Below are 12,077 nucleotides of genomic sequence, written 5' to 3'. Positions count from 1 at the left end.
CCTGTTTGCCTGTAATTCCTATCTTGACACTCGTTACAGGAAGTTGTGGATATTTCAGGTTTTCTTCCGTATCTCTAAAATATGCTTCATCTATTACATTGACTTCACTGCGCAATCGATCATCATGGGGACTCTTTCCCCATTTATATGCCCTTGGACGATCGATTTTCTAACATCACCTCTTTCTATGATCTCAGTTTCTTCCAATAATTCTTCCCTGAGATCCCTTTCCTCCTTCAAATTTTTTATTCCTAGCCTTTTGGACCGATATTTACATTTTATTTGTCTCTCGATTAGCCCCCATCAAAAGACTTTCCTCGTTTCCCATATTTTCTATTACTACTGCCCCTACAGGACATTCCTGAATTTGAGACGACTTTTCTTCCTGTTTTCTACGAACTTTTTCTCTTCTTTTTCCCCTCATTCTCCTCATTAATTTTACGAAAATTTGGATTGCTATTATTAATGTTGTTGTAAGCCCTAACATTACGACTGTTATTGATAGTAGATGCGTAAGGTCGCTTTAAATGGCAATAATGAGAATTACGAAGTGCTCCAGAACCACGACCTGAATCATTTCCTCGCCTAAAATTATCTCTCGAAGATCTTAATCTGTCATCATCACAGGATTTAGAATGAGATTTGCCGAGTTCTCTCGAACTTGGGACCTTTGCCTGTCCTCACAGCTTTAATTCCGCCAGTTCCTCGTCTCCTACCTTCCAAACTTTACACAAGCTCTCCTGCAGAACTAGTACTCCTGAAAGAAAGGATATTGCGGAGACATGGTTTAGCCACAGCCTAGGGGATGTTTCCCGAATGAGATTCTCACTCTGCACCGGAGTGTGCACTGATATGAAACTTCCTGGCAGATTAAAACTGTGTGCCAGACCGAGACTCGAACTCGAGACCTTAGGCTCGGTTGGTAGAGAACTTGCACACGAAAAAAGGCAAAGGTCCCAGTTTCCTTGGCGCTTCGGCGTATTGTGTAAAGCTTATGAAACAGTAGGTGTTAGCCTTAATATGTAAGGATGTTCTGAAGTTGAGAAATGTATTTACTAGTACTAGAGAGTAAGGTTGGAAAGATTTGTGATCAGTAGCAAAGAAACTCCTCCTGAACAGGCCATGAAGGCCCAACGGTACTGACCGTCCGCCGTGTCATCCTCAACTCGCACACGTCACTGGATGCAGATATGGAGGGTCTTGTGGTCAGCACACTGCTCTCATAGCCGTATGTCGGTTTCTGAGACCGGACCAGCTACTTCTCAATCAAGTAGCTTCTCAGTTTGCCTCACAAGGGCTGACTGCACCCCGCTTGCCAACAGCGCTCGGCAGACCTGATGGTCACCTATCCAAGTGCTAGCCCAGCCCGACAGTGCTTAACTTCGGTGATCTAACGGGTACCGGTGATACCGCTGCGACAAGGCAGTTGGCAGAAGCAAAGAATAGGGATAGTAAAGAAAGATGGTTTTAAGCAGTAACTTGCTTGAGTGAATTTGAGTTTGAAGTGCCTTTTAGTGATAGCTGTTCGGAATTTGAATTGGATGAAGATGGGGATAGTACCAGTCACTATCGATTAGCGAAGGTTACTTCACTTTTTACTGAAATTTTTTTCTGATGAAGAATATATGCTGAATAATACTGCAGTGGAATAATGTTACTACTGAATATGTAAAGTCAATCAAATCAAAAAATTGTCTTTGTAAATATGTCGATTATGAAAAAGAAATATCGTATGTATTTGAAGGATACGTGTATAACATTCTTCTTTGCAGGTTTGAAAAGTAATGATTGTTTCACTTAGGCGTATTGTCTTTTGCAGGAACGCCTTATATGGAAACTGGATATGAGACTGACTTGTACCTGACAGATGACTTGACGTTGATGGTTGTAAAGTGCCCAGGTGTGGAACTGATGTAAGAGTAAATGTGAAAAGAAGTTACCATGCTGTTTCATCGAAAGTAGATGCTGAAAATACATCGTTTTTGTTGACGCTCACTACAGCGAAAAAAATTGTGAAAGATAGGAATTGCTTCCCCCTCTCACATTACGGTCAAACAGGACAAGGATCCCACTGTGCTTTTTGTGAGAAGTTTGTAAAAAAGTTAAGAAAGGGAGGAAATCCATTGCAGCTCTACATAGTGTAGATTATGTAATATTCTAAAAGTTTTCTTGTGGCTACGGTGTACTAATGTAGTAGGTTTTCATTATGGAAATTTCTTTTTACAATGAAAATGGGAAAGTAAAGTCTTAATGAGAAAGGAGAAAAAAATTGTTATTTTTGTCAAATGGACATTTATTTTGTTGAAACGAATCAAAAATTAGGATTGTGTAGAAAACATATCTTTTGTAATGTATCAAGTCCAACCTATAAAAATGTGATGTATTATTATAATAGAATTAAACGTTCATTTTTGAGAAAGCTTTGTGGCGTTCAAAAATTGCGTAAAGAACCTCTGAGTACTTAGCTTTCATTTGTTTGGTTACAATTAAGTCTACTAATAATTCTGCCGTTATTGGAACCTCAAATGCACTTGAAACTAAGAATGTGCAGCCATTTTGACTATTTTTCGACTGTGACTGTCTCAAGAAATATGTAAAGATTTTTTTTAAATTACCGCTACCAGTCACAAACTTCGTCAACTATTGTATTACTTATTTATTTTGCGACATGTTTCGAGGGAATACCTCATCTCCAGGCTAAATGGCATTACAAAAGCAACTTTACAATAAGGTCATTCATACTGCTGTTCCATAGTCTTTTTATAAATGCTGTGGTCATCCTGTGGAAGAAGAGAAGACGTAGTAAGAGGCGATGTCACTTCGGAAGCTGGACTGATGTTTACACGAAAATGTTTTGCAACCGTCACTCATTTTCTTCCTCTCGCGTGGCAGTTTCGCCTTGATGCGCTGAGGTGTTACCATTTCCGTGGCTCTCATGGCTTTCATGGTCACTGTTCACGAATTTTCGCTAACAGAACAGTAACTTGGAACCACGATCACAAACAAATCTGTAGTGCAGTGGAGAAGGTGGCGGTCAAAATACAGCTGGTTTCGATTTGACTATCTATTTGTCGATTTTTGTGGTGTCAGATGCTTACATATCTTCTTGTTATCGTATTACAGATGTAGGTTGAGGATATACATTACAAACTGAGCACCTGTTACTATATTATTGAACACATCATGATATAAACTATTTATTTTACATATTTCTAAGCTATTGCTGAGGCTAGAGTCAAACGACTGTCATGTTATGTAGCTTTTATTCTACTGTAGTGAAATTGGAAAAGAAATGGGATTCGTTATTCCACGACTACTCGACTTGTTCACGTAGCTGGTTGACGAGTCTTACAAGTCAAGTCTCATCCCTTCAAATTGAAACATCCCCTTAGAAAAATTTATGAATTACTGCTGATAAAGCTCTTACATTATTTGATTTTCAAACAGCTGAGCACAACTGAACGTACACAGACATTTCGCTCTTTACCTATTCTGATCAACACTAAACTGACACACAATATTTTTAGCGCAACGCAATCTTACTTTCAACATTCCCTACAAAAGAATGGCCCTGACTAACAATAACCCATACCTTTCATGAATCACTTCCCTCACAGAAATCTTCGTTACTCGAACTACTGCAATACAGCGAGCGCCAATACTGCCAGCTAAATTCAAGATTCTAACTACTGAAGGCACTAACTACTGATAGGCATACTTAGCAAATGAAAGAGTTTGGTAGAGAACAAACAGTGTATTTACCTTAATAGTGTTCAAAGGTCATATTATATATATATATATATATATATATATATATATATATATATATATATATATATATATATATCCCACGAACCATGGACCTTGCCGTTGGTGGGGAGGCTTGCGTGCCTCATCGATACAGATAGCCGTACCGTAGGTGCAACCACAACGGAGGGGTATCTGTTGAGAGGCCAGACAAACGTGTGGTTCCTGAAGAGGGGAAGCAGCCTTTTCAGTAGTTGCAGGGGCAACAGTCTGGATGATTGACTGATATGGCCTTGTAACAATAACCAAAACAGCCTTGCTGTGCTGGTACTGCGAACGGCTGAAAGCAAGGGGAAACTACAGCCGTAATTTTTCCCGAGGGCATGCAGCTTTACTGTATGATTAAATGATGATGGCATCCTCTTGGGTAAAATATTCCGGAGGTAAAATAGTCCCCCATTCGGATCTCCGGGCGGGGACTACTCAAGAGGATGTCGTTATCAGGAGAAAGAAAACTGGCGTTCTACGGGTCGGAGCGTGGAATGTCAGATCCCTTAATCGGGCAGGTAGGTTAGAAAATTTAAAAAGGGAAATGGATAGGTTAAAGTTAGATATAGTGGGAATTAGTGAAGTTCGGTGGCAGGAGGAACAAGACTTCTGGTCAGGTGACTACAGGGTTATAAACACAAAATCAAATAGGGGTAATGCAGGAGTAGGTTTAATAATGAATAGGAAAATAGGAATGCGGGTAAGCTACTACAAACAACATAGTGAACGCATTATTGTGGCCAAGATAGATACGAAGCCCACACCTACTACAGTAGTACAAGTTTATATGCCAACTAGCTCTGCAGATGACGAAGAAATTGAAGAAATGTATGATCAAATAAACGAAATTATTCAGATAGTGAAGGGTGACGAAAATTTAATAGTCATGGGTGACTGGAATTCGGTAGTAGGAAAAGGGAGAGAAGGAAACGTAGCAGGTGAATATGGACTGGGGCAAAGAAATGAAAGAGGAAGCCGCCTGGTAGAATTTTGCACAGAGCACAACTTAATCATAGGTAACACTTGGTTCAAGAATCATAAAAGAAGGCTGTATACATGGAAGAAGCCTGGAGATACTGACAGGTTTCACATAGATTATATAATGGTACGACAGAGATTTAGGAACCAGGTTTAAAATTGTAAGACATTTCCAGGGGCAGATGTGGACTCTGACCACAATCTGTTGGTTATGACCTGTAGATTAAAACTGAAGAAACTGCAAAAAGGTGGGAATTTAAGGAGATGGGACCTGGATAAACTAAAAGAACCAGAGGTTGTACGGAGTTTCAAGAAGAGCATAAGGGAGCAATTGACAGGAATGGGGGAAAGAAATACAATAGAAGAAGAATGGGTAGCTTTGAGAGATGAAGTAGTGAAGGCAGCAGAGAATCAAGTAGGTAAATAGACGAGGGCTAGTAGAAATCCTTGGGTAACAGAACAAATATTGAATTTAATTGATGGAAGGAGAAAATATAAAAATGCAGTAAATGAAGCAGGCAAAAAGGAATACAAACGTCTCAAAAATAACATCGACAGGAAGTGCAAAATGGCTAAGCAGGGATGGCTAGAGGACAAATGTAAGGATGTAGAGGCTTATCTCACTAGGGGTAAGATAGATACTGCCTACAGGAAAATTAAAGAGACCTTTGGAGAAAAGAGGACCACTTGTATGAATATTAAGAGCTCAGATGGAAACCCAGTTCTAACAAAAGAAGGGAAAGCAGTAAGGTGGAAGGAGTATATAGAGGGTCTATACAAGGACGATGTACTTAAGGATGATATTATGGAAATGGAAGAGGATGTAGATGAAGATGAAATGGGAGATACGATACTGCGTGAAGAGTTTGACAGAGCACTGAAAGACCTGAGTCGAAACAAGGCCCCTGGAGTAGACAACATCCCATTGGAACTACTGACGGCCTTGGGAGAGCCAGTCCTGACAAAACTCTACCATTTGGTGAGCAAGATGTATGAGACAGGCGAAATACCCTCAGACTTCAAGAAGAATATAATAATTCCAATCACAAAGAAAGCAGGTGTTGACAGATGTGAAAATTACCGAACTATCAGTTTAATAAGTCACAGCTGCAAAATACTAACGCGATTTCTTTACAGACGAATGGAAAAACTAGTAGAAGCCGACCTAGGGGATGATCAGTTTGGATTCCGTAGAAACGCTGGAACACGTGAGGCAATACTGACCTTACGACTTATCTTAGAAGCTAGATTAAGGAAGGGCAAACCTACGTTTCTAGCGTTTGTAGCCTTAGAGAAAGCTTTTGACAATGTTGACTGGAATACTCTCTTTCAAATTCTGAAGGTGGCAGGTGTAAAATACAGGGAGCGAAAGACTATTTACAATTTGTACAGAAACCAGATGGCAGTTGTAAGAGTCGAGGGACATGAAAGGGAAGCAGTGGTTGGGAAGGGAGTGAGACAGGGCTGTAGTCTATCCCCGATGTTATTCAATCTGTATATTGAGCAAGCAGTAAAGGAAACAAAAGAAAAATTCGGAGTAGGTATTAAAGTCCATGGAGAAGAAATAAAAACTTTGAGGTTCGCCGATGACGTCGTAATTCTGTCAGAGACAGCAAAGGACTTGGAAGAGCAGTTGAATGGAATGGACAGTGTCTTGAGAGGAGTATATAAGATGAACATCAACAAAAGCAAAACGAGGGTAATGGAATGTAGTCGAATTAAGTTGGGTGATGCTGAGGGAATTAGATTAGAAAGTGAGACACTTAAAGTAGTAAAGGAGTTTTTCTATTTGGGGAGCAAAATAACTGATGATGGTCGAAGTAGAGAGGATATAAAATGTAGACTGGCAATGGCAAGGAAAGCGTTTCTGAAGAAGAGAAGTTTGTTAACATCGAGTGTAGATTTAAGTGTCAGGAAGTCATTTCTGAAACTATTTGTATGGAGTGTAGCCATGTATGGAAGTGAATCATGGACGATAAATAGTTCGGACAAGAAGAGAATAGAAGCTTTCAAAATGTGGTGCTACAGAAGAATGCTGAAGATTAGATGGGTAGATCACATAACTAATGAGGAAGTATTGAATCGGATTGGCGAGAAGAGAAGTTTGTGGCACAACTTGACCAGAAGAAGAGATCGGTTGGTAGGACATGTTTTGAGACATCAAGGGATCACCAATTTAGTATTGGAGGGCAGTGTGGAGGGTAAAAATCGTAGAGGGAGACCAAGAGATGACTACACTAAGCAGATTCAGAAGGATGTAGGTTGCAGTAGGTACTGGGAGATGAAGAAGCTTGCACAGGATAGAGTAGCATGGAGAGCTGCATCAGACCAGTTTCAGGACTGAAGACCACAACAACAACATATATATATATATATATATATATATATATATATATATATATATATATATATATATATATATATATATATCATTTCATGACATCAGTTCTTACAAATTTACTGTCTCTGATGGACACACGTCCATATCATCCGCTCTCAAAACTCTGCCATCTCCCTCCCCACATCCACCACAGCTGGCAGCTCACCTCCAACTGCGCAACACTAACCGCTGTTCACATTCAACTGCCCAACACTACAATAGCGAATGTTCCAACAATGCCAACCAGCTGCAGACTGCACACAGCACAGCCAGTGATTTTCATACAGAGCGCTATGTGGCGTTACCAGCATAAAAACCTAAACAGCCTACTTACATAGCACCCATGTTCCCCACAAAAAATTTTTACGAATTGTTTTGAGCAGTGGCCAATACAGATTTAAATTTTTTTTATAATTACAATAACAAAGAAATCCAATGCACACACTTATTGATATACTATTGGTCAAAAGCAAAGATTTTCTCACAGTCCATAAGGACAGTCCTAATCGTTCATCTCAGTAAAATTGCAATGTTTTTCTCAAAGTATGAGCAGTAAAAGAAAATGCATACGGAAGTAGTGGATTTCCATGCAGTCTTGACGAAGTAGTATTGTCCTTCCACGAGAAAGGTAATGCTGACTCTTGACATGCAGACAGGTGATGGACCACAACAGAGCAAACCCACAGCAGAGTCGTCGAAGTTGAAGAATATTGGTAGGTAGGTCATAACAGAGCAGACCCACTGTAGCCCTGGTACAGATTATAGTATTGGTGAGCCATCAAAGGTACAGACCCACTGCACTCCCTTTAGAGACGGCCAACAGCCATCGGTTGCGACTGTGCAGGTGCACAATCACCATCGAAGAGTCTTGTGGACAATATAGCAAGTCCATAAACCACCACTTGTGCGCTCACAAAGTTTTTGGGATCGTCCTTAGAACCAGCAATGCTGTTAACCAGTCCCTTGCTCAATTATCAACACATGTGCAAACACTAGCAGTCCCAACTTCTCACATATTGTGCATATACTATGACCAACAGAAACGTGTGCAGTGAAATGGAACTTAATTTGAAGAACTGGTGTCTATACAATTGTAATTTACAACATAATAATACAATGAGAAAGGTACAAAATACATAATTAAAAACATAATAATGCAGATAACATTTGTAGTAATACAGGCTTTTCCAAAGAATGGAAATGAACATATATATCAGTGTTACAGGAATTATGACATAAAACATCAGAATAGCTTTCGAAAATAATGTCTAACCATCTTTACAAAGTAAATAACATATTATAAATGCAAATTGTATTTGAAGATAACAGCATTCCTCATCATAGTGAATATAGCATAGTACTAGAGTAATTCTACAATATAAATCTTATTAGCTAAACACATAAAGACAGGAAAAACACAAATACATAAGGGTACACAAATACATAACGGAATAACACAAAAGGAAAGGACAGGGTTCGCTTTCAGTGTAACATTTGGTACTGCAGTCCAACCCAAAACTTCATTCCAAGGATCTTTCCTTTCATTTCAACATTTTCTCCTGCAAAAAAAAAAAAAAAAAAAAAAAAAAACAGAACAAAAAAAATCCTATCTAACCCTGTTGTCGGTAAACCATACTGTTTTGTTCATATCCTCTTTCAAAATAAATACTTCTCATTGTACAATACTCATGTTTGCCCAAATCTTTATCATATAACTTCTTAATGCATTCTTTCTCTGTTCTCCATAGTTTCGTATACAGTTCCCCCCCCCCCCCCCCTCTTAAGCTAACTGAAATCTACTGAGCTCAGATATATATACTAAGGGACGAGGCAATGCAGCAGTACAAAACAATTAACACAAACAGCAATGACAAAAAAATGCAAATTGGCAAAGTAAGCAACAATAAATATAAATTAGCAAAGCAAATGCAACATTACAACTAATATGAGGCAATGTGCACCAAACAAGAAAAATAAATCAGTAGTAAAACTGGCTTAACCCGAATAATAGAAAGTTAAATTCAGAAGCACTATGCCTGGAACACAGCAGCAGCAGATGCAATAACTTACATCTAAACATGACAAAGGTCAAGCAGAAAAAAATAGTACACTAAAGACAACAATGCAGATAAGGGAAATGTCTATTCACATCTTAATGTCTATGTCACTAAAGTGGTGCACCACAACAACTTAGTCTACAAAAAAAATTACCAAGTACTTGAAAAGAAATTTATATATGCAGTTACTGTTATTAGTCCCTTCTTATTGTTCTTTTCTTTCCAAGTGCTCCGATTTCAAAGAATGTGGATCATAAAATTATTATTTAATAGATGTGTTGACAGAAAGTGTTAACATTAGCAAATATATTTAATTTTATGTTGTAAAACCAATGTTGCAACACAGCTGGAAAACATATATCAAATGAAATAAGCAACTATGTACAAATCAAAGCATAAAAACATCATTCAATAGCCATGTGGCATTTCATAAGTCAGTAGAAATTATCTCAACTCTCGTAGAAAGACGCTATTCATAATCAGGAGTGCTGATGTAAGAATATTTCCCATCAATTCATAAGCATTTCAGAAAGTAGCACAAAGTACGTGCTCCACAGTATAATCATATGTTTCCAAGTAATAACGTGTCATATTTGCGATGTTTTCTACAAAGGAATGTCAATAGCGAGGTTAATGGCCTCGTTTTTCTCCACCTGATGGCTTTTCCTCCAGGCGATTGGCGCAGCTGGTCGGCCACAATGCATTACGTCAAGGTCACTTAGCTTTCTTACCGAAATATTTAAGACAGCAGTTTGCGCTACAGTGACAGTCTCATATTAAAAAAATTCACAGGTCGTGAATTTGCGTTACAAATGTGTAGAAACAAAATCCTATAAATAAACAGTGTCCAAAAAATTTTCGGCAGCATTGTGACACATTCACGCATGTACACACATTTCATAACTCTGAAAGTACGACTCGATATCAGAGTCGCTAACCACTATTCATTACTCCTTACCATATTACACATATACATATTCGTCGACACTTCTTCAATATTTCATCATAATAAATACATGTTGTTGTTGTTGTTGTTGTTGTCTTCAGTCCTGAGACTGCTTTGATGCAGCTCTCCATGCTACTCTATCATGTGCAAGCTTCATCATATCCCAGTACCTACTGCAACCTACATCCTCCTGAATCTGCTTAGTGTATTCATCTCTTGGTCTCCCTCTACGATTTTTACCCTCCACGCTGCACTCCAATGCTAAATTTGTGATCCCTTGATGCCTCAAAACATGTCCTACCAACCGATCCCTTCTTCTAGTCAAGTTGTGCCACAAACGTCTCTTCTCTCCAATCCTATTCAATACCTCCTCATTAGTTACGTGATCTATCCACCTTATCTTCAGCATTCTTCAGTAGCACCACATTTCGAAAGCTTCTATTCTCTTCTCGTCCAAACTAGTTATCGTCCATGTTTCACTTCCATACATGGCTGCACTCCAAACAAATACTTTCAGAAACGACTTCCTGATACATAAATCTATATTCAATGTTAACAAATTTCTCTTCTTCAGAAACGCTTTCCTTGCCATTGCCAGTCTACATTTCATATCCTCTCTACTTCGACCATCATCAGTTATTTTACTTCCTAAATAGCAAAACTCCTTTACTACTTTAAGTGTCTTATTTCCTAATCTAATTCCCTCAGCATCACCCGATTTAATTTGACTACATTCCATTATCCTCGTTTTGCTTTTGTTGATGTTCATCTTATATCCTCCTTTCAAGACACTGTCCATTCCGTTCAACTGCTCTTCCAAGTCCTTTGCCGTCTCTGACAGAATTACAATGTCATCGGCGAACCTCAAAGTTTTTACTTCTTCTCCATGAATTTTAATACCTACTCCAAATTTTTCTTTTGTTTCCTTTATTGCTTGCTAATATACAGATTGAATAACAACGGGGAGAGGCTACAACCCTGTCTCACTCCCTTCCCAACCACTGCTTCCCTTTCATGCCCCTCGACTCTTATGACTGCCATCTGGTTTCTGTACAAACTGTAAATAGCCTTTCGCTCCCTGTATTTTACCCCTGCCACCATTAGAATTTGAAAGAGAGTATTCCAGTCAACATTGTCGAAAGCTTTCTCTAAGTCTACAAATGCTAGAAACGTAGGTATGCCTTTTCTTAATCTTTCTTCTAAGATACGTCGTAAGGTCAGTATTGCCTCACGTGTTCCAACATTTCTACGGAATTTTGAAATAAGTATAAATATCTGTCTCAATGGTGATGCTTTCTGTGACAATAAAGTCTGCAAAAGCTTATTGATTTCATTCATAATCCATTCAGATGGGTTACAATGTGATGAGTACAATGAAATAAAAACAGATTTGATTTTATGGTTACTAAGCATGCGAGACCAAACAGCAGATCTGAATTGTGGTCCGTTATCTGTAATGACTTTAGCAATGTGGCAAACTTCACATAAGAAATTTTTAACAAAGGCGTTGGATACAGATCGTCCAGTGGCTTTACGTAACGGAGTGAAAGAAATAAATTATGAAGTAAATTCGACAGCGACTAGAACGTACGAAAATCCATTCGATGTTCTGACAAGGGGTCCCAAGAGATCAACAGCAGCAAATTCTTGTAATTTAGAAGGAATGATAGGAAACAACGGAGCACGATGTGAGACAGTAGATGGTTTCGCCTTTTGAAAAGTTTACAAATAGACAAGACTCTTCGAACTCTCTTTTCCATATTGTTAAAATAACAAGTCGTCCGAAGAATATGATAACATTTTCGTGGACCAAAATGTGCATAACTGAAATGAACGTACCAAATGATCTTATTAACAAAATCGTCTGGAATGCAAAGTACCCATAGCTTGTCATCAACAGTGCAGCGTTTGAAGAGTATGT

This window comes from Schistocerca gregaria, chromosome 2 (genome assembly GCF_023897955.1).
Source record: "Schistocerca gregaria isolate iqSchGreg1 chromosome 2, iqSchGreg1.2, whole genome shotgun sequence".
Classification (NCBI taxonomy): Eukaryota; Metazoa; Arthropoda; class Insecta; order Orthoptera; family Acrididae; genus Schistocerca; species Schistocerca gregaria.
The sequence above is the reverse complement of the archived record's forward strand: the minus strand, read 5'-3'. Positions refer to the sequence as shown.